The sequence below is a fragment of the Cervus elaphus genome, chromosome 29, assembly GCF_910594005.1.
Source record: "Cervus elaphus chromosome 29, mCerEla1.1, whole genome shotgun sequence".
NCBI lineage: Eukaryota > Metazoa > Chordata > Mammalia > Artiodactyla > Cervidae > Cervus > Cervus elaphus.
This window is the reverse complement of record NC_057843.1, coordinates 15644685-15669115: the sequence shown is the minus strand read 5'-3', so window position 1 is coordinate 15669115 and position 24431 is coordinate 15644685. Positions and strand designations below refer to the sequence as shown.

The 24431-nt window shown below is 38.9% G+C and overlaps 1 long non-coding RNA gene and 1 other non-coding gene across 2 annotated transcripts in view; one reads left to right on the top strand and one right to left on the bottom strand.

Annotated features, from left to right (window-relative positions):
• Positions 1-24431, bottom strand: part of LOC122686193 — a 397014-nt gene that overhangs the window by 266222 nt on the left and 106361 nt on the right. The window lies entirely within an intron of this gene.
• Positions 8737-8844, top strand: LOC122686336. The gene has a single exon (XR_006338708.1). It is a non-coding gene; the product is annotated as a U6 spliceosomal RNA (small nuclear RNA).

The window sequence follows — 24431 nt, the reverse complement described above, 5'->3', positions numbered from 1 at the left end:
AGCATATATTTCTTGCTCATGAGTCTGTAGGTCAACTGGGGTGTCTATGCTTCAGGCTACAGTATTTGAAGCAGGTCTACATGCTGCCTGTTGGAGGGTTGCGTTTCCTCCATGTGTTTAGCATCATCTCCCAAGAACCAGTAGGCTAGTGAGGCATATTTACTTTATGTGAAGGCAGAGGCCCAAGAGAAAAGTAGAAGCATGCAAGCTCTCTTGAAGGCTTTGAGCCTGGTAAACTGCTGTTTCTGTCTACATGGTGGTGGTAGCGGTTTTGTTGCTATGTCTGATTCTTGTGTAAGGTGAACGTGCTAACCGCTACACCACGGAAACTGTCTGACTCGTGATCTCATGGACTGTTGCTCCCCAGGCTTCTCTGTCCATGGGACTCTCCAGGCAAGAATACTAGGTGGGTTGCTATTTCCTTCTCCAGGGAATCTTTCCAGCCCAGGGATCGAACTCGAATCTCCAGCATTGCAGGCAGAATCTTTACCGACTGAGCTACCAGGGAAGCCCTTCTATCTTCATACACATAGGCCAAACAAGTCACATGGCTGAGCCCAAAGTCAAGGAGAGGAGAATTCCCTTTTCCCAGGATAGGTCATGGCAAGAATGTAGATACTGGGAGGGAGGAAGACTTAGATCCAAGCATTCAAACTATTAAATACTACATAGTGTCTTGCTTTGATAATACCAGAGGTCATTGACTTTATTGATAACATGTTAAGGTCATGGACTGGAATCTTTTCTGGGTCCTCTGTAATTTTTCTTTCTTCTATTTGACAACAATATCATGTACTATAGCAATTCCACCTTGATTTTTCCATTTCTCACTAACACTCCATAATCTTGTTATTCTTATTTTCCATTCTTTCTAAGAAATTCGTTTAACTTCCTGTCTTACTTTATATACAACACTGCTTACTTAAAATGTTTGCTTCCCTTAAAAAAGCCCTAACATTCTGAAAAATCAGCAAACTAAATAGCCATTAAATTATTCTACCGAATTAAATATAAAAACCTAGAGCAAAGGAATAGAAATTAACATTGTAAAATCACAGAAAAAATATCTGTATACTTAAATCTTGCCTGTATGGCAGCAGGAATGCAGCTGAATTTAAAGCTCAACTTATTATTCAAGGTACATTATTCTGGTGTTTTTTCCCCCCAAAAAATTAAAAAGCTGTTCCTTTATTTTATAATGGTTGAGTAAAAATTTTTAAATTGTATACATACACATTTTTAAAAGCATAAATGTAACAGGAAAAGACAGTATATTATCTGTAATTTTAACAGTGACTTTTCTACTTGATCCCAAAACTCCACTCCAAAGAAATTACTTCAGGGAAATGGTTAGATATGAGGTCGTGTATTTGCTTTTGAGAATGTTCACTGCATTTTTCATTATAGTAACGCATATGGAAAAATATCTAGAGTCCAACAATTTAGGAATTTCATATAAATTTCATCATGTTCATAAAACGGATAACTAGATTACTTTGAATCATGCCTTATGAGAATGTTAAGTGGGCAACGGGCATAATATAATTTGCATAAGGGTAAAATATTTTCAAAATTATATTTAATGTGTCTTAGATTTTTACAGGGGTCCAGATTATATTGACATTCTGATAAAAGCTATAAACCTCCCACCTAGAGAAATGCACTCATGTCCACAAACAACAAAACGGCAAGCAACTGGGGCTGGGGGTACGAATTTCTGGCATTTTTGACATGTTGGATAAAAAACGCCTGATAAATATTGTGATGATTAAAAAGAAAGAAGGGAAAGAATTGTATCTATTTCTTTGTTTACGAAAAAAGTTTTCATACACTTAGAAAATATTTGGGAACTTCAACAGCAAGTGGGGAAAAGTTTTGCCACAAACACAGAGATACGGTGATTAATACTGAATCCATACGCACACATGCATACACATACTCATGGAGCTAAGTCAGAGGGCTGCATTTCCACATCTGCGGGGATGAAAACAAAGGGAGTAGCCAAATCCACAACAGGAAATGTCACTGATATCATGATGGTTGGTTGAACTTTCAAGGAGGATCAGTGCTGGACTTTAAATGCTCTTGGCGATAGATGAGGTGACCTCTGGCCTCAGTTAAGCCAGAGAGCTGGACCTGAGACTCCTGCACAAATGGTTTTCTTGGCCAAGGACTATGGTGGCATTTTGCATATTTTATTATTTTGTTTTTAATAACGAGACAGTACTGATTTTTGATGGTGTCTGGTCACTCAAGATTCAGCAGTTTGAGTGTTCTAGACTATAAACAAATTTATCTGAAAGAACAGATACTAGAGACTGAAGATGTATGTGTGCATCCATGCTAAGTGGCTCAGTCATGTCCGACTCTTTGCAACCCATGGACAGAGGGACTTGGCGGGCTACAGTCTATAGCCTGCCAAGTCCCTCTGTCCATGGGATTTCCAGGCAAGAATACTGGAGTGGGTTGCCATTTCCACCTTCAGGGGAACTTCCTGACCCAGAGATCAAACCCGCATATTCTGCATTGCCAGGCAGATTCTTTACCACTGAGCCACCTGGGAAACCCGAGAGACTGAAGATATCACTGCCAATAACAGATTTTTCATTCTCTGTGCCTAAGTATGTAGGGAAACTTTACAGACATGATATCCAATTTTACATGATTTTTATTTTTCTAGAATTCCTTCCACTCCTTCCTTCCCTCAAATAACTCAAAAGTGAATACGTATTTTCACTGGTTAGGGATTCTTACCCCTTAAAAAAATAAACACTGTATTGCCTCACCTATTTTAAGTGTAGTCACAGCTTTATCCAGGCAATTTTTCAATATTTTCCAGTTACGAGCAAAAGTAAGGTCACTGAAAAAATATAACTGCCACTGCGCATCTAGCAGAGTTGAGCGGTAACGCACGAATGAATACCTCCACTTGCCCCAAGCCAGTCATGTGGGAGAACCTTGAATAAGCCAGTCATGCCCAAGAAACAAAGGTGGACAGAAGGTGTCGAATGGGTCACTGAAAGTGCCTTAAATGCTGAATATATTCCGTGTGTTCTAATTCCATAAAAAACCATAATAAATGTAACTCCAAGTCAAGAATCTACTCAAGAACGCATCAATAAGCAACCAGCTTGACAGAACTTGAACAGACCCATGTGCCACAGTAACCACTCTGAGTTACAAAATATGGTACTTGGTAACATGTAACTTTTATGGCAAAGTGATAACTGACTGTTACAGAGGTGCTACCACTGTGGCTTAGAAACCTTAGGGAGCTGTGGAAATGTGAGAAGGGACAGAAATACTTTCTGAGGTTACAGGCTAATTATTATATGTGGTTTAGAATCAGCCTTTTCCCTTGATAGCATTATAACATTATGGGTTCTGGAGTCAAGCCGACCGAAGTTTAAATCCATTCTTCAACGCGTAGTGGCAGTGGAACTTCAGACAAGTTACTTCACTTATTGGAGACTCAGTTTCCTCATCTGTAAAATGGGAGCAACCATCCTCTCTGTCTTTCTGTTGATGATTAAAAAAGACAATGTGCGAAAGGGCTTCATGTACGGTTGTATACAATAATTACTCAATAATGTGAGCTCTCTTCAAATGAGTGCTCATAACTTCTCTCACTGTACCACATCAGTCTTCTCCTAGTCACTGCTAAAATATTCCTTATTCCTTTCATGTGTAACCACGTGAATTCCCACAATGTCTGATGTGAGCAGGCAGAACTTCAACAGATAATAGGGACATGTCTCTCACGGAGAAAGGATGATAATATCTACTGTTCACTGAGGAAGTGACTTGTGGTAGATACATGAAATGTGATGTATTGTGTATCATATACATTTGACTAGTTCTCATAGTATAATCATTGTTTCTTTCTTTAAACAGATAACGAAAAAGGAGAAATCACTGAAGCTAGTGACTAGCAGAGACTGACTTCAAACTGAGATCCCTCAGACTCTAAATTTAAGACACCTACTTCCAACAGTGTCTCTGTTGTAGGTTGACTTGTGTCCTCCCCCACCCCCCAGATTCATGTTAAAGTCCTAACCCCAAGTATCTGAGCTTATCTGGAAGCAAGGTTATTAAAGATGTAATTCTTTAAGATGAGATCATACTGGATAAGGATGGGCCCCTAATCCAACAGGAATAATATCCTTACAAGAAGGGAAAATATGGACATAGGCATGCAAATAGGAAAAATGCCACATGAAGTTGGAGGCAGAAACTGGGGTGATGGAGCAGAAGCCAAGGAATGACAGATTGCCAGCAAACCACCAGAAGCCAGGAGAAAGACTGGGACAGATTTTCCCTCACATACCTCAGAAGGAACCAACACTGCAGACACCTTGACTTTGAACTCCTGGTCTGCAGGCTTTGAGACACTGAATTTCTAAAGTTTAAACCACTTGGCTTGTGGTACTTTATTATGTCAGGCCTAGTAAACTAACACAGTCTCCTCCTTTCTTATTCCCTTTCATTAGTTATTGTCTGCATATTGATTTTTTTCATATGTAGAATACCAAGTAATTTTGATTATTTTTGAGGCCTTCCAAAAACTAATATAATTTATTAAGAAAAATGGTCATGAACTTCCAGCAATATGGTAGCCTAGGTTACTCAGAACCACCTCCTTCTATGAACACAGAGGAATGCTGGATAAAATAAGTGCAAAAAATATTTTAAAAGACAGTTAAATTGAAAAGAAATACAAGTTAGTCAGAGCTGAAGAGAAATTTAGTAAACTAAAAATATAACTGAGGGTATTACCTGGATTTCAGGTCAGAGAATCATTTAGAGGTAACTGAAGTTAATACATGAAGGGAAGGATATGATGAAAAGTAATAATGCATGTACAACATTAATTCAATAAGAGAACAGAGAGAAGAGGAGAGGGAGAAGCAATATTAAAAGTGCAAATGGGAACTTTGCTGGTGGTCCAGAGGCTAAGACTCTGTGCTCCCAATGCAGGGGGCCCAGGTTTGAGCCATGGTCGGAAACTAGATCCCATAAGAGGCACTGAAGGTAAAAGATCACGTGTGCCACAACTAAGATCTGGTGCCACCAAATAAATAAAATAATTAAAAGAATACATTTATTTTTTAAAAAGCACAAAGGAATCAAAATTATCCATAATTGAAGAAAGGCATGAGTTCTGAAGCAAAGCAATGAGTATCAAATGTGATAAATGAAGGATAAATCTATACGTCAAACATTTCATTAATAAAAAAATCTTCCTAAATAAAAAAAAGGCCCTAAAATTCCTAAAAAAATAATGACTACTATATTGAAACAGTCCTACAATCAACCTCAATAGAGGAGAGAAGACAGGGGAAGTATACATTTAATGTGTAGAAGGAAAAGATCTGTCACTCTAGAATTGTATATCCAGGTGGATTTTCCATCAAGAGTGAGGTCAAAATAGACATTTTCAGTCAAATGCAGAGAATTTAGCACTCACAGATCTTACTGAAGGAAGTGCTACCAGAAATACTTCAACAGAATAAATTTAACTCAGAAGAAAATGCTGAGTGTAAAATACAATAGCAAGCAAATAATTTAGTGAATGTATTGGTTATAAAAAGGATTGAAAATAATGACTCAGTTTAAGGGCTTATATTCAAAATAGAGATAGGACAGAGATGACCGTACTGTTTCTAAATGTAGCCCCCTCCCTCTTCCTATAAAAATTCTTGCCTGGTTGAATGTCAGTAGTGGGGGGTGTGGTGAGGTGGGGTGGGGTGGATAGGAGGATGGGAATTGGCCTTTGGACAGAAGTCTCCCCTTCTCCACTCCTGCCCCCTCTCCCAGTCCTCCACACCAGTTGCCTGCATCTGAAATAAAGAAAACTGCCCCCCCCCCACACAAAGACATGAAAAATGGGACAGATGATTGATTGAAAAGATTCTAAGGTCTTTGTATTTGGAGGAGGACAAGGTAGATATCCGTTAATTTTAGACATGGTTAGGACAAGCATTTCTTAAGTATTAAATCATTAGATTTAAGACTCTCACTAAAAGAATAAAAAGAATAGGAACTTCAAATTAAACAGGGTATAAAGGAGTATCAAGAAAAGGACTCCAAAAAAGAAAAAGAAAATAATTTTAAAAAACAAAGAAAGAATAGCAGAGGAAAAAATACACACAAAATAAGGCAACATATCCAAATAGGTCATTATTCTCAAAAAAATGTGGTGGATGAATAAAACTTCCAAGTTTTAAGTCAGAGATTTTTTCAAATGCCTTTTTTTAAAGCTATGTTTATAGGAGACACACTCAAACGTAAAATTTCCTTCAGGAAGTTTGAAGTGAAAGATATCAAAAGAAAACACATCAGATAATACCATTCTAAAAAAGGTTATGGTGCAATATTGAGACAACATTGATTTTAAGTAAGATCTATTTTAGAGTGGTTTATTTTATCAGCATGTAAGCAGCATAATGATGAAACTTTTCTATGGTATTAATATATCCTAAGTTTAAATCTATAATAAGTAGTACCTGGCACATATGTGTTCAGAAATGTTTGAGTGAATGTTGAATGAATATTAACAGAAAAAAGTATCAGAGAGTTATTACCATTCTGAATCTATATGGCATTAATAGCCTCAAAAAATAAACAAGCACTCTTTATATTTTTAATATATGAATACAATTGGATATGAGCATACACACACATGAAATTTTAGAAAAAACAAAACAAAACAAAGGCAAGCAGTTTGCAAGAAACAGTGAACCTTGTAAATAAATCCTCATACCATCTGCCAGACTGTGCCACCTGTTGGAGCTAGACAATGTAATGCTAAATTACAGGTATTGTGACTCATAGCAATGACACTGTTGTGTAATATCATGCTTGTGTTCTCATCTCTGCTTATTTAATAAGGGTATGGGGTGCACAGATAAATCAGTCATCTTGTTTCACCGAGTCCCGGATGCTAACAGGACAAGGTGATCTTCAAATTCTGTTTTCAGTGTGATTATGCGGCTATCTCCTTCACATTCCTCAATAGCATCTGGTGAGCATGCAATGTGAATTGCTAATTTCAACTCTAGCTGTAAAATGAGTCCAGATTCAGCAGAGAATGTGGAAGCAGCTGGTAAACAATATGAGATCCCACAGGCTTCACTAGCTGGATATACTTCAACAGGATGCCTGACTCATTTTTATCTCATCCTTTTCTCTTATCCAGTGACGCTGCAAAATTTGACAAGCATTTCTAGAAAGAAAGCTTGGATTATGATCTGTGGATGGAGGGAGTGATTTCAAACCCCAAAGAAATAACACAAGTCTGAAGAAGCAAACCCTTGCCTTATTGCCTTTTCCATAACTATCACATGTGGCTACAGCCATGATGAACTCACTTTTCATACCATTTGTCAGTCCTATTTGCCATTATCTTCCACATGAAATAGAAAAACAATCACTCTCAGTAACAATTTTATATCTGTTTAATCAAGGAATGATCTCAGTCACTAGGACTTAGGTAATAAAAGTGTGTAGGTGCCATCATCACCCCACTAAGCTTACAGTTTAAAAATTAGGTTAAATCTACATCTGAGGGACTTCCCTGGTGGCCCAGTGGTTGGGAATCTGCCTGTCAATGCAGGTGACAGAATTTGATCCCTGGTCCAGGAAGATCCCACATGCCGTGGAACAACTGGGCCCGATGCCACAACTACAGAACCCACTCACCCTAGAGCCCGTGTTCTGAGGCAAGAAAACCCACTGCAATGAGAAGTCTGGGCACAGCAATGAAGACCCATCATAGTCAAAAATAAATATTAAAAAAAAAAAATCTATGTCTCAGCAAGATGAGGTTTGTTTTGCCATCAGAAAGTGTTCCAGTCTGCACCTTGTCATCACAATGTCATTGGCTGGGATCTTGCCCAGGTGGATATTTACTTAACCTATTGCTCTGAGCTCTGAATCCTTATAAACTTTTGTTTTTCTCATGTTTCCATCAAAAAGAGTCTTTTATTTCTTATGGCTTTATTTTCCTACTTACCTAAGAGGCAAGTTCATACGAAAATAAAGGTAAAAACAACTGAAACTATGCAATATTTCCCAACAGAAAACCATTTCATCCCATTATCTAAGATGATGTCCAGAAGTCAGTGGAGGAATTTAGTAGTTAACTTACCTAGAATACTGAAAGAAACTCTGTGATCTTTCAAGATGGAGAATAGCTTTGGCTCAGCAGTGAAATTCCTGGAGGTGGGCATGGCAACCCACTCCATTATTCTTGCCTGGAGAATCCCACGGACAGAGGAGACGGGCGGGCTACAGTCCGCAGGGTCGGGAAGAGTCAGACACAAACTGAAGTCACTTAGCACACACACAGCAGTGAAGTTAAAAACAGGTGCTTCTCCTAAGGAGGAGGAGCACTCTTCCAACACAGGTTTATGTAATTTGGTGAAGTTAAGCGGTCCTGATGAGAATGGCTTAATTAATCAGAAACTCCACTTTCAGAATAACAGCTACCAGCAGAAGAACAGATTCTCAAGATAGCATCATGGATGGAAAAACAAGGAGAATGATTGAGTCGACTTTCCAGATAGGGAAGAAAATTTCATGTTTGGTTACTTAATTTTCAGCATCACACAGAGGTCTCAGAAGCCGTGTTTATTAATTACACATAAAACAAAGTTAGAGAGTTGGGGGAAGCAACAAACATGCTCTCATTCCTCTGACACAAATGCCCAGAAATGCTCCTTAAAAAACAAACTGGTGCTCGCTTCGGCAGCACATATACTAAAAGTTGGAACGATGCAGGGAAGATTAGCATGGCCCCTGCGCAAGGATGACACGCAAATTCGTGAAGCGTTCCATATTTTTTTTAAAAAAGAAAAAAAAAAAAAAAAAAAACAAACTGATGCCATTTCCTGGGTGGACAGCAAAAATCACTGCAAGGAGTAGCTGGCCAAGCTGGGATTAGAAAAATAGAACCTGCCCATTGGGTTCTTCAATATGGAAAATCAGTACCAGTGCTGAATTTTTCAACTTAAAATTTAGAAGAACTGCATATTCTAAAGGAAGAGAAATATTAGAAACCTATCTTCTTGGTTGAGAGAGGCCCAGGGACCTGAGATGAGCTATTTTCAGAGGAGGGGAAAAGCTGCTACAGTGTTACTCTTGATGAAGCCTGTTACATATTGGGTTCTCTAGCAGATGCTAAAATGGTGTTTTCAGTGCAAGATGTTCACTAGGTATTAACATCTATGAAAAGAAAGGTAAGAATGGGATTAGGCAAGGAAAGAAGCCAAAATGTGATGCCGGAAACAAAACCTCAGGCGGGGAACTCCAGGGTGGAAACAGCCTGAGAAAGCTGACTCGCAACAGGCTGAAATGGTCGTTTCTGGCCTGCTCAGAAACCAGGTGCTGGAAGCACAAGAGGTGCAGCGAGGCACCCTCTCAAGTGAGAGTGGAGCCTGAAGCACGTGCAGCTGCAAGCCGTGCGCTGAGAGCTCTCCTTGCAGCTGGACAGCAAGGCCTTCCTTGAAGCAGAACCTGGACAGCACATCTCCATATCTACCAGAGAACCCTCAGGAGAAAGTGGCTCTCTGAGACATCCGCGTGCCCGGGATGCCAGAAAACATCCACACAAGGATGCCTAAGAATCAAATTTAAAGGTTTTACATTTTATGCTCGTTTAGACGGATGATCTTTTCTGCCCTCACCTCTGATTGACCCCAAAGAGTTCTCTTTAGTATGATTAAGAATCATCTGAGGCACCTGTTGCAAATACAGATTATTAGTAAACCAAGAATAGAGTGCGTAGGGTGTGTGGTGTATGCTCCGTCACTCACTCCTGTCTGACTCTGCGACCCCATGGACGGTAGTCTGCCCCAGGTTCCTCTGTCCATGGGATTTCCCAAATAAGAATACTGGAATGGGTTGTCATTTCCTACTCCAGGGCATTTCCCTGACCCAGGGATTGAACCCACGTCTCCTGTGTCTCCTGCATTAGCAGGCAGATTGTTTACCGTTGAACCACCTGGGAAGCCATTAGAGCTAGGATCCCCAAGGATTAATTCTTGGAAGCAGCCCTGAGTTCAGAGGTTAGGATTTTTTCATTTCAGCAGTATTGCTGTGGGTGAGAGGGTGCTGATACCACACATTTGAAAAAACATCCCTCAAGCTTCAGTAGACTCCACTTCGCACAAAAGTCCTGTACTTAGAAAGTAGAGGGCATTCAAGGAAAGTGCAGAAAGGAGGGAGAAAGAGAAGCTAAATGAAGAGAACAAAAACAGCGGTCATGAGGCGAGTACCGGGGGAGAAGCAGGCTTCAGGGACAAATACCAGAAAATGTGAATTCCTAGTTATGACTTATGGGAACACAGTACACAACATAAGAATATAGTCAATATTACTGAAATTATTTTGGGATTCCCAGGTGGCTCAGTGGTAAAGAATTTGCCTGTCAATGCAGGAGATGCGAGTTTGATCCCTGGGTCAGGAAACTCCCCTGGAGGAGGAAACGGCAACCCACTCCACTATTCTTGCCTGGGAAATCCCATGGACAGAAGAACCTGGTGGGCGCTAGTCTGTGGGGTTGCCATGAGTTGGAAGCGACTGAGCACGTACTGTGATTATTTTATACAGTGGCAGATTATAATGGACTTGTGATGGCCATTTTTAATATATTTGATTACTGGATCACTATGTTGGACACCTGAAATTAATTTAAAATGCACACCTTCAATAAAGAATATATGTAGTTGCGAAAAAGAAAAGAAAATGTGTCCTTTGTCAAATGTTCCAGGGTAGATAAATTTCGGGGGAGAAGGGAGCAGACCCTTCTAAAATGCAAATAAGATGTCAAATGATATATGTGCTACATGAGGAAATGACAACTGCATATAAAAACAGAAAAGGAACATAAGACTTCCAAGTATCAAAGTTATCCAGGTGTCTGTAACAGATTTAACAAGCCTCTGAATATCCCATTACAACTTGATCAGTCTAATGACTGTTTAAACCTGTGCTTTATTTAGCCTATAGTCAAATTCTTATAAATCTCCTTTATGTTGATATATAACTGTAGAACAGTACAGTTCTAAAGCCAAGAGAAAGTTTTAAGGGCTACTTGTTATCCTTCTTTCAATGTCTTTAAATGATTTTATTCATTATTTAAAAAAGCAGTTCTGGATTATCAAGCACTAGATCTCTTCATTTATGCCCTGTGAATAAATTTGACACATTTATGTAGAGCACTGAATAATTTAGTGAAAAGAGGCCACTTGGAACTGAGCAACACTCATTTTCAGAATGCTTCAGAATTGTTATGGATATTTTAGTTTAAACCCAGAAATGGTGACAAAAATGTATTAACGACAAAAAATGTAGATATATGAATCCATAAAATCTCCTACTTAATTCTTCCATTTTTAGCATAAGTCTACATGTTTTTTATATAACACTGCATACAAAGCATTAAAAATGCTTGAGAGAATGCAGAACAGTTCATTTTAAATAAAATATATTTTCTTGCCTTTAATCAATAATGTAAAACTCGGTGTTGCTTCACCAATTTAAAACTAGTCATTCACACATTAGAACTTGGCCAGAGGGCAGCACCTAGCGACATACTTCAAGTCAGTGTGATCTTGATTCCTTTGTTAAATCATAAAAACAAACAATGATGATCCCAGCAAAAAGAAACTTTAATAATTGGTGATAATGGCATAGGTTTGATGAGCTCATTTTTATCAAATACAGTCGCCTGCTCTTATTGAGCAGATTAAAAAAAATTCACATTAAAAATGGCTGTATCTGGGAATCTTAGATCTCAGCAGTGACAGCTCTGTTGAATGACTTGCACTTAGTAGGTGTTGGGTTCACAGAATCCCTGCACTGACCTCTGTAAAACTCACTGACTGATGTTCCAGGTATATTGAACCCTCTCTGAAGTAGACCACCCACTTGTCTGTTCACACACTTCTACTCCATCGGCTGTGAAAGCAAAAGTGAAGTCGTTCAGTCGTGTCCAGCTCTTTGCAACCCCATGGACTGTAGCCTACCAGGCTCCTCTGTCCATGGGATTTTCCGGGCAAGAACACTGGAGTGGGTTGCCATTTCCTTCATCCAGGAGATCTTCCTGACCCAGGGATTGAACCCGGGTCTGTCGCATTGTAGGCAGACACTTTACCATCTGAGCCACTAGGGAAGTCTTCCATCAACGAGAGTCAGTGGTGTTTGCAAGCACCTACCAGGGAGTCTGCAATGGGCACTCTCACAATGCTAGTATCCTTCTCTCTTTCTCTCCACAAAAAAGCCAGAAACTGTTAGAGCAAGATGAACATTAAATCCCAGTTTTATTAATGGAGATCTGTATCTACTAAGACTAATTTCCTGGATAGCTTTTTCCTATTTTGCTACATCATTATAAAATGTAATTGAATTATTTAAGGACACTCTGTTTCTGAAGCTTATCTCACTAATCTATCTTTGGACAAAGATCAGATGACTCACGACCTACAACCGGGATTGAAAAAAGACGTAATTTAAGGGACTGTCTCCAACCTGGATGGGAGGACTTTTTATCAGGTACTCTTGGCTAGCTCATGTATACTGATTCTGAAAGGATTCATATTTCTCACTTAAAAAGGGCCCCTGCACCAGACTGGACTACAGAGAGGGTTGCTGATCTCAAACGCACTTTAAAACAATGCCCAAATAGAGGAAGAGCTACACTCACACCAGGACAAGAAGGAGACAACATCAGAAGTAGATGCCTGCCCAAGATCTTGGATCCGATTCGTATGATCATTTATAATGATTTCTTGACTTCGTGGATATCTGCATATAAATCAAATGTTTTCTATCATGGACACAGTCCTATGCTAGTTTTAAAAATCAACCCAATTATTGGGTTTGTCAGTTACCAGTATCTAATACTGCTAATTACTTTGGTGGATATCTCTACTCCAAGGCTCTGATTGGATAGCCCCTAGGAAATTTATTTTAGAAGAGAGTTCAGTCCTGTTCTGTCTACTCACAATATCACTAGATGGGATCCTCCCACCTGGCCTATTAATAATATCTGCTCTGACCCTGGCCGTGTTAGTTGCTCAGTCGTGTCTGTCTCTTTGTGACTCCATGGACTGCACCCTGCCAGGCTTCTCTGTCCATGGAACTCTCTAGGCAAGGTCTCTCTTAGAGTCACTAAAACTCAATCAGAGTGAGTTTCAATCAAAAGCTAGGTCTCAATCAAAAATTGTAAGCTCTAGTCTACTAAAAGGAAAACTTCCACCAAAAAAAAAAAGAAAAATAGCAAACTAATTATCGGTATAACATCAGAAATGTCAAGGTAGTATTCAGGTGTACACTGAATTATAATATTCAGGAACAAAGAGTATTACATTAGATTTACTATATTATAGTGAGGAAAAACTCACAAGAGATAGGATACTTAAAATGTAACATTGGGAATTCCATGGGTCTCCTACTGTTTTTGAGCTAGAAAGAGGACATGGATGATTACCTAATTTCAATGTCCACATGTAATAAATCAGCAAACAGATTCAGAGGGTCTATTAATATCTATAGATTACTTATTTGGGACCAGGCGCTGTGCTGGTTATCTTAGATATGTCCTTTATGTAGTTCTCAAAAACAAACTGAAGAGAATTGTGATTTGCATATGAGAATTGCTTTCTTCACTTTGTAATAAGGAAGTCTTGCTATAAGTCATCCAATTATTAGCTGCAGAGATTAAAATCAATTCTGTCTTACTCCCAAACTCACTTTTTCTGCCTATGTCAGATAGTATAAAGGGGCCAATAAAATTTTAATTGAATTGAGGGGAGGCAGACAAGGTAGTGATTCTTTTAGGCTAACTTTAATTAAGAGAAGGAGTTCCAGTGATAAACCCAATGACTTCAGGGGCCAGGCAGGAGGCCTAAATATGTGAAGGAATCATGGTTATTACAGGGCACTGTGGATTTCTTACTTTACCTAAAGGCATTCCCATTCAATTAAAAAAATTGGACTGCCCCAATAAAACATATCTCCCAGAGGGTTACCAATTTGCAAGTTCTGAAAGGAAGGAAAGGCGGTAGGTCTGCAAAAATAAGTGTAGAAAACATTCTGGGCTTGGGATAGAGGCAGTACAACATGTGGGAAAGCACGGTAAAAAGATATATGAGATTTTAAAAAAATCTGGGATTGGTTGATTTAAATATATTGAAGAACTTTTTACTTACTATACATAGGGAGGGCAGATTGGGCAGTGAAAGTAAAGGAAGAGTGGGAAATGGAAAAAAAAAAAAAAAGTCTTGGTAGTAGTCCTTAAATGCCAGCCAGAGTGAGAAAGAAACATACTCAGAGGACCTCCCTGGTGGTCCAATGGTTAAGAATCTGCTTGCCAACGTAGGGACATGGATTGGATCCCCGGTCCAGGATGATGCCACATGCCACGGGGCAGGTAAGCTTCTGTACCACATCTGCTGAAGCCTGTGTGCCTAGAGCCTATAGCCCACAGCTAGAGAGCAGCCCACAGTTAGAACTAGCCTGCAATGAGAAGCCCACACACTGCAGCTAGAGAGGAGCCCCCACGTGCTGCAACTAGAGAAAGTCTGCACACACGGACAAAGACCCAGCACAGCCAAAAATAAACAGATGCATAAATAATTTTTAGAAAGATCTTAATAAGAAAAAATACACTTAGAGATTTGCCAAAGATTCTCTTACTCTGTGTAGGTGTGCGTTCTGTATGTTAAGTCTTCATAAGAACCTTTATACTTCATAGATTTATTGAATCTGTATTGGACAGATCTGCCATTCATTGGAGATAAATAACTTCCCCAGTGTCACGAGGTAACAAATGAGGAAGCCAAAATTCACTTGTGTCTGAGTTGACAAAGAATCCGTATGATGCAAAAGGTTTTCTGTAAGGAATACAAGATCCAGGCTGTAGTGTAGGGGACTTCTGCAACTGATCAAAGATTGAGTGAAGAAATTCAATTAGGGTAGTGATTGTGAGACCAAAAAAGAAGGTATATTTGATTAAAATGTTCATTATAATAACCAATATAGTGTTACGTATTGGGTTGGCCAAAAAGTTCCCTTGGGCTTTTTCGTAAGATGCTCTATAAAAACTTGAATCAACTTTTTGGCCAACCCAATACTTAATAGAAATCACCATTACTATAAGTACTTTTCACATATTAGCTAATTTTATTCTTATAAGAAACCTATGTGGTAAGTACTATAACTAGCATCATTCCCATTTTACAGATAAGAAAATGAGCACTAAAGTCTACACAATGAGTTTAAGGTTAAGCAGATAGAAATCGTGAAATATGTAACTTTAATCCATCAAAGTAAACCAATTTGCTCTTAACCAAGAGTAAAATACCTTGATAAATTAAGGGAAATCTGAAAAGGGAAAAGACCTGCAGACCCAGTACTTCTCATTTAGCATAAATATGGCTTTGATAGATCAGCTCAGTGTAGGTAAGCAGAATGCTAATGAGGTCAAATATCTGCATTCAAACCCTCAAGAAGTTTTATAGCCATCCTAAATTGCATTTAGAACCTTACCCTTGAATCTCCATCAAATATCTCAAAACTGTAGGGAAACCAACTTGGAAAATCTGGTGGTGCAAACCAAATCCATCAAATAACTCTGAGTGAAGCCTTGCTAGAAAAATAAAAATAGATAGTTTGAGCCTTTGATAATAAACACGCATCCATTGTCTTTACATATCATACTGCTTATTGCTAGAGCCCAGAGTTAAGTGGCAAACTGGGTTCCAATTAGTTTATGTAAAAAATCAACTGTTTTCTCTATCTAATCACTATGTGACTAATGTACAAATGAGGCATGTATCTATTCTATAACCTTTCTTTTTTTTTCTTCCTCTTTCACAAGTTTTGGTAAGTTACAGAAATATTTATATGTGAAGAAGTTTAGTAATTCATTTAATAAAAACACATTGGGAAGAGATCCTCTTGAATGTTGCATATCTCTGATATAAATTTCAAAATCAGACTTCCATCAACAAGAGGAAACAAAAACTGCCATTAACTAGAGACAGCAAATTTACTCTTAATGGAAACATTAAATTACTGCTTTCAAAACTAAACCACATAAACAATCTTAGCTTCTTTAAGAAAGGATGGACAGTCTTTTATTTTTTAAATGAGTATATGTTATTTTTATTTGCCTTAAATGACACGTGGAAATTAAGAAGAGCCTACTATTAAATAGACAAAGGACTGCAAGGAATGAAATATAATACCAACAAGAATTTACACGGAGGATATGGAATAGTACTCAAAATAAACAGGTAAAGGGGAGGAAACTGGATTTCACCCACAGAAAAGAAGGTTAAAAAAAAAAAGTATAAAATGCTGCTGATATATTTAAAGTGAGTAGTGAGTAAAACAAGCCAAAATCAATAGATTTATCCGTGTTGCCTTTTGAAGAAAATTATAGAACGAGAGCCAGTAAATTTCAAAGTTGATATCTAAATCTGAGTGAAATGCTCTATATTAATAGTATGTTACAGTTATTTTGGGTAACAATAACAAAATCAGCCTGAGGACAATTCAAGCCAAACAGGAAATTTATTAGAAGAAGACAGGCTATACTGCAGAAGACAAGGAAAAGCCACCCAAACAAACCATCAGAAAAGCAGGCCACATAGGGACCTCATAGGTTCTCACTAAAGATGCTAATTGAAACTTTCCTTTAAAGAATCATGATCAGCTTGTTACAGATTCAAAAACTGCAGCTCTCTTTTACCCCTCAAAACCAAATTTTAAATCTGAGTTAGGGGTTCATCTTCTGAGCAGTCAGCTTTGAGCAGAGGACTGTCTTCTGGGACAGACAAGGCAACTAGGGTCTACTCTTTGAGGAGAAATTTCTAAGATAAGATTTTGAGCTAATAATTTCTATAGTAAATGTAATTGTTATTTTTTAAAGGCATATGAACATTACATTGGAGTTCTGATTCAAGAATAAACTAATTATTTGCAGTGCTAAGACAGAAAAAAAAAAAAAAACATGATTATGTGTTATTGCAAACTACAGACCTGATAAAATCACTGTAAAAATGTAAACTTGGAATTGTTACCACCTCTTTTAATATTTTCACCCAAGGAATACTGACTATAATACAGTTTACCTATTTTGTATAAATTGATGTTTGTGAATTATAGTGCTGGAGAAAACTCTTAAGAGTCCCTTGGGCTGCAAGGAGATCAAACCAGTCAATCCTAAAGGAAATCAACCCTGAATACTCATTGGAAGAACTGATGCTGAAGTTCCAATACTCTGACCACCTGATGGGAAGAGCCGACTTATTGGAAAAGACCCTGATGCTGGCAAAGGTTGAAGGCAAAAGGAGAAGAGGACAGCAGAGGTTGAGATGGTTATATAGCATCACTGACTCAATGACATGAATCTGAACAAACTCTTGGAAACTGTGAAGGACAAGGACATGCTGCAGTCCATGGTGTCACAAAGAGGACACGGCTTACTGCCAGAACAACAGCAACCAAGGAATACTGACTATAATTTAAAATGCATTTATTGAGTCTACCCATCTATTTTGTATAAATTAGGTAATATTCCAAAAGTGTAGAAAAGGTCAGAAGATAGCAAACACCTGTTTTTACTATCTAGATATAACCCATATTTTATCATGTACAATGGTAACCCAATGCTATAGTTCTTTAGATTTTAACTTTAAATAATCAAAAAGGATTCAGATATAATTAAACCATTCCTCTCTCCTTCCACTCCAGAGGTAATCATTTTCCTGAAGGTGTTTTTCACTATTCCTATGCATCATTCTGAATAATTTACACATTTCCAGATATCTAGAAATACCATATATCATTGTCGTGTGTTCTAAGTTTGCATAAATATTATCATACTCACAGTGTCTATCACCAACTGGTTTTTATCATGCAATAGCATACTTGACTGAGTCATGTTAGTACTCATGTCGTTATGATTCGTTCATCTTAAATACTAAACAGAATTCCATTGCATGACTCTGAATTATTACAGAATTATCCTAATCAACACAGGAGGTTAGGGTTAGGGTACCTTCTGTGTTGATTAGGATAATTCTGTAATAACTCTTATTGCATGGATAGTTCAAGTAAAACACAAAAAAAGAAAGAAGAGCTTAGAAATAGACATACATAAATGGAAGCAAATAACAGAAGCTTTTTGGGAATATGAGGATACTCAATGATTCTGAAAGCATGTGAGAAAAAAATGTAAAATGTGATTCACATTTGCTTAATACACTGCCCAAAATCAGTATCAAGATTACCATAAAACAGAAAAAATGTATAATTTTAGAAAATGCTTATGAATCTGGGGGAGAGTGAAATTTCTTTAAAAATACACACAAAAAGATAATAAAGGAAAAGATTAATAAATTGGATCTGCTGAAAATTAATACTTGTATTTATATTTGTATTATTTAAAATGAATAATTAAAAATGGCAAGAAAATGAGAGAAGGCATTTTTAAAATATGCAATATACTTTTGTATATTAGTATTAAAAAGATGTGAAAACTTAAATATAGACTGAGAACCATAATTTAGATGAAAAATGTGTAAAAGTTAATAATGGACAGTTATTCTGTGAAAAATGTAAAATTACACTTTAATTTTAATAAATGTGATATTCTGTTATTAGATGGGATATTCTATTCCATCATCAGAGAAAAATATTGAAGTATGATATTAACAAATGGCCAGTAGATACATGTAGGAATAGGGGTCATAAAATATTGTTTGGAATTTAAACTGGAAAAATATCTCTACACATACACTGGCAATATCTATGAAACCTTTCCAAACATGGAAATTGTATTTCTTATATATGAGAAAGATTTATAAGAATGACCACTGCAACACTTAAAATCAGAGGCAAAATGTCTATCAATAGAAAAATAGTATTTTTTGTTGTTTTTCATAAATTGGAGTAGCAAACACCAGACTTTTCATTAATGGGAGTAGTAAACACCAGTAAAAAAAATAAGTGAACTAAAGTTACGTGTATCCACACTGAAAGATCTATATAAAATGTTTTACTAGATTCTTAGTTAAAAAAATACAGTGTGGGAAGAGAACAAGATGGAGGACGAGTAGATGGACGCGGAGCACATCTCTTTCCATGGATACATCAGGAATACACCTTCAGACACAGAAATGCATGCAGAACACCAGCTGAGAGCGGATAGGAGGACCTGACCAGCAGAAAAGAACATACAGAACCATGCAAAATTTGGTAGGATGAAGGTACTAGGGGGACACACAGGAGTGTTAGTAGGACTGGATCTGCCCTCAGCAGGTGGGGGAATTGAAGCAGGGATCCGGTGCCCACATGGGGGCAACTCTCTGAGAGAAGAAACATTTAAGGCTGAGAGTGAAACAGCTGATCTGTGGCAGCCTCATCTGAATGAGAATCAGACAGTCCTTGCCGCAGCCACACATATCCTGGACAGGGATGCAGGCCCCCTGGAAGGGGCAGCAGCTGGGAGCTGGAGTTTAGAGATTGTGGAGCCATCCCAGAGCAAGGGCTGCTATTGACTGCGGAGAGACTGATGGAGGGGATGTGAGGGAGGAGATTGTGGAGGGTAATGCCTGTGGAGGAAAGCCGGGCAGCCATGGAAGCAAGGCGATACTGCTGAGTCACGAGTAGCAGGTGGAGCCATCACCACAGCTTTTCTCTCCCCAGGCGCCAGCATTGGCAGCTGCACAATAGCAGGCTGGCCCATCAAACACTGAACTACAGAGTAGGACCCCCCCCCCCCCCCCCCCCGCCCCCCGCCCCAGGGTGCCCCTTTAAGTGCCTGAGGCGCCAATCTACAGAGTAGGACCCCAGCCAGAGGGGCCCCTTTAAGTGCCTGAGGCGCCAATCTACAGAGTAGGACCCCAGCCAGGGTGCCCCTTTAAGTGCCTGACGCGCCGATCTACAGAGCAGGACCTCAGCCAGAGGGGCCCCTCTATGTGTCTGACACATTGAACAACGGAGAAGGACCCCAGGCAAGGGAGCCCTCTAAGTGTCTGAATGGGCAGAGCTAGGGAGACTGGCCAAAGAGGCCTTCTGATCGCCAGCTCAAAAAAACACTCTGATAGGGCCATAACTTCTGGGGTGGAGGAAGTCTATGTCCCTGAACACTTTGTGCTGCCAGGGCCCCCGCAAGCCAAGCAGCTGCACCACCTTCACATTCCACTCTCATGGGGGCAAAGCTGCCACAGGCAACAACAACAAAAAAAATTGTGTCTATGTGCGCAGGGTCACTTAAGTCATGTCCAAATCTTTGCAATCCTGTAGACTGTGGCCTGCCAGGCTTCTCTGTCAGGGGGGCTTCTCCAGGCAAGAATACTGGAGCATATTGTCCAATACTGGTCGTCATACCCTTCTAGAGCACTGTATTTCCTGCTGCCCTAGTCACCAACCCCCCCTGAGTACCTGCTGCTGCCAGAACCCTGCAACCGAAGCAGCTGCATCACCTCCACACCTGGCCCTCACAGGGCAGACCCAAGTCCTCCGGGGCAGCCTCAGGAGCAATCCCCAGGGGCCGACCCACATGCAGAGGTGGAAATAAAACCACAATTAAAACCCAGGGGCACTGTGACTAAGGAAGAAGACCCAAAACCTTCCCACCAGCTGTATAAGCTGCAGATTAAATGCACACAATCAACCAGGCAGATGCAATGTCTATGGAATATATAAAAAGACATTGAGAGCTCCCACAAAAGAAAACGCACTAGCTCTGACAGCTGTGGACATTGGAAGCAAGAACACACAGGAGGAGGACCAGATTAGAATCTGAGCTGCCCCACGGCAGGTCCAGAGACCAGCACAGTGCATCTTAGGGAGGTGAGGTGGACTGTGACTCCCAGAGAGGGAAAGAACTCTGACATCAGTGACTCAAGAAAACATTTAAACACTTATTATTTTTATGTTTTGACTTGTTCTGTAGATTCTTTTGGATTTTTTTTTTCTTTTGTTCTCTTTTTTCCCCCTCCCTCTGTTGCAGCTGTTGATTTTATTGGTACTATGAAAATCGAACTAGGCTTTTGAGCTTTTTTTTCTCTCAGTCACATTTTTTATTGTTGTTATAAACCTCTGCCTCTACGTTGGGCATTTGCAGTTCCGTGAAGCTTTCCTTTTATTCTTTCTTTTCTCTTTTTTTAATTTTAATTTTTAAACCTATTATTATTTTTTCTACATTTATTCTTTTGTTTGCTTTTCCTACTGTACTTTTCCCATTGCACCTAAACTTTAATGTATATAAATCTTCTCTATCTACCCCTATTTAACTTTGCATATCTGTTCTTTCTTTCCTTTCCTCTCAGCATATTTGTTAGTTTCATTTTCATTGCTTTATTCCCCACTTGGCACCTTGCTTTAGTTTTGTTTGTTATCCAGTTTGTGCTTTAGTTAGTTTTGTTCTTAACTGGTAAACATAATTTTTATTTCCTTTCTTTGCTGGGTCATTCTATTGTACTTTATTTTAGTTGGACTGTTTTGACTTTGCTCATGGGTGTATATGTATATGTGTATATTCCACTATTTTAATTATTATTTTCCTGATTTTGTAACTGCCATTTCTCTGGAGTTCATCTTTTGTTTCTTGTTTTGGGGTATTTGTTTTACTTGCACTTAATGCCATAACAAACCACTTGTGGAATCATCATCCTGACCAGAGATCAAGCCCTGAGTCTTTTGAGTGGGAGTACTGACTCCAAGACTACCAGAGAACTAACCCTAGGGAGTATCAAATAGTGAGAAACCACACAAAGGAAACCACTTGAACACAAGACCCGGCATTACACAACCAGCAGCAGAACCCTGTGCAGGATACCTCATCTAAACAATATACAAAGCAAAAATACAAGCCCTATCCTCAGCAACAGGATCACCACCTGACTCAGCCTTACCCATCAGACTAAAAACAAACAAACACACAAAAAAACTCAGCGCAGATCTCAGCCTACACAAACCCCTGGACCAACCTTAGGAGGGCAGAAACTAAAAGCCCTAATAGCCAGGACATGGAAGCAACCTAGATGCCCATCAGCAGACGAATGGATAAGGAAGCTGTAGTACATATACACCATGGAATATTACTCAGCCATTAAAAAGAATTCATTTGAATCAGTTCTAATGAGATGGATGAAACTGGAGCCCATTATACAGAGTGAAGTAAGCCAGAAAGATAAAGAACATTACAGCATACTAACACATATATATGGAATTTAGAAAGATGGTAATGATAACCCTATATGCAAAACAGAAAAAGAGACATAGGTGTACAGAACAGACTTTTGGACTCTGTGGGAGAAGGTGAGGGTGGGATGTTTCGAGAGAACAGCATCGAAACGTGTATATTATCTATAGTGAAACAGATCACCAGCCCAGGTTGGATGCCTGAGACAAGTGCTTGGGCCTGGTGCACTGGGAAGACCCAGAGGGATCGGGTAGAGAGGGAGGTGGGAGAAGGGATCGGGATGGGCAACACATGTAAATCCATGGCTGATTCATGTCAATGTATGACAAAAACCACTACACTATTGTAAAGTAATTAGCCTTCAATTAATAAAAATAAATGAAAAAAAGAAAAGAAAACAAAATGGAGAAGATGCAAGAATCAATTAACAAAGACCTAGAGCCAGGCTTCAATAATAAGTGAACAGTGAATTTCCAGATGTTCAATCTGGATTTAGAAAAGGCAGAGGAATCAGAAATCAAATTGCCAACATCTGTTGGATCATTGAAAAGTGAGAGAGTTCCAGAAAAACATCTACTTCTGCTTTATTGACTATGCCAAAGTCTTTGACTGTGGGTATCACAACAAACTGTGAAAAATTCTGAAAGAGATAGGAATACCAGACAACCTGACCTGCCTCCTGAGAAATCTGTATGCAGGTCAAGAAGCAACAGTTAGAACTGTACATGGAACAACAGACTGTTTTTTCAAATCAGGAAAGGAGTTAATCAAGGCTGTATATTGTCACCCTGCTTATTTAACTTTTATGCAGAGTACATCATGAGAAATGCTGGACTAGATGAAGCACAAGCTGGAATCAAGATTGCCGGGAGAAATATCAACAACCTCAGATATGCTGATGACACCAACCTTATGGAAGAAAGCAAAGAAGAACTAAAGAGCCTCCTGAAGAAAGTGAAAGAGGAGAGTGAAAAGTTGGCTTAAAACTCAACATTCAGAAAACTAAGATCATGGCATCCAGTCGCATCACTTCATGGCAAATAGATGGGGAAACAGTGGAAACAGTGACCTTTTTTGGCTCCAAATCACTGCAGATGGTGACTGCAGTCATGAAATTAAAAGACTCTTTCTCCTTGGAAGAAAAGTTATGACCAAAATAGACAGCATATTAAAAAGAAGAGACATTACTTTGGCAACAAAGGTCCGTCTAGTCAAAGCTATGGTTTTTCCAGTAGTCATGTATGCATGTGAGAGTTGGACTATAAAGAAAGCTGAGTACTCAAGAACTGATGCTTTTGAACTGTGGTGTGGAGAAGACTCTTGAGAGTCCCTTGGACAGCTAGGAGATGCAACCAGTCCATCCAAAAGGAAATCAGTCCTGAATATTCATTGGAAGGGCTGATACCGAGGCTCAAACTCCAATACTCTGGCCACCTGATGCAAAGAACTGACTCATTTGAAAAAGACCCTGATTCTGGGAAAGATTGAAGGCAGGAGGAGAAAGGGATGACAGAGGATGAGATGGTTGGATGGAATCACTGACTCAATGGACATGAGTTTGAGTAAATTTCAGGAGATGGTGATGGACCTGGTGTGCCACAGTCTATGTGGTTGCAAAGAGTAGGACACAACTGAGTGACTGAACTGACTGAACTGAACTAGAAGAATAAAAGAATAAACATACAGAGACAAACAATACAATTAATGAAATTAAATATAGTCTGGAAGAAATCAATATCTGAAGCAAAAGAACAAATCAGTGAGCTGGAAGATAAAATGGTAGAAAAAACTTCTGAAGAGCAGAATAAAAGAAAAAGAATAAAAAGAACTGAGGATAGTCTTAGAGACCTCTGGGACAATATCAAATGCACCAACATCCAAATTTTATGGGTCCTAGAAGAAGAGAAAAAGAAAGGGCATGAGAAAATTTTTGAAGAGATTATAGCTGAAAACTTCCCCAACATGGAAAAGGAAACAGTCAATCAAATCCAAAAGGCACAAAGAGTCCTATACAGGATAAGCCCAAGGAGAAGCACGCCAAGACACATACTAATCAAACTAACAAAGACTAAATATAAAGCAAGAAGATTAAAAGCAACAAGGGAAAAGCAACAACTAAGAATACAAGGCAAATCCCATACATTTAAAATAAAGAAGATTAGAAGAGATAAGGAAGGACACTACATAATGATCAAGGGATCAATCCAAG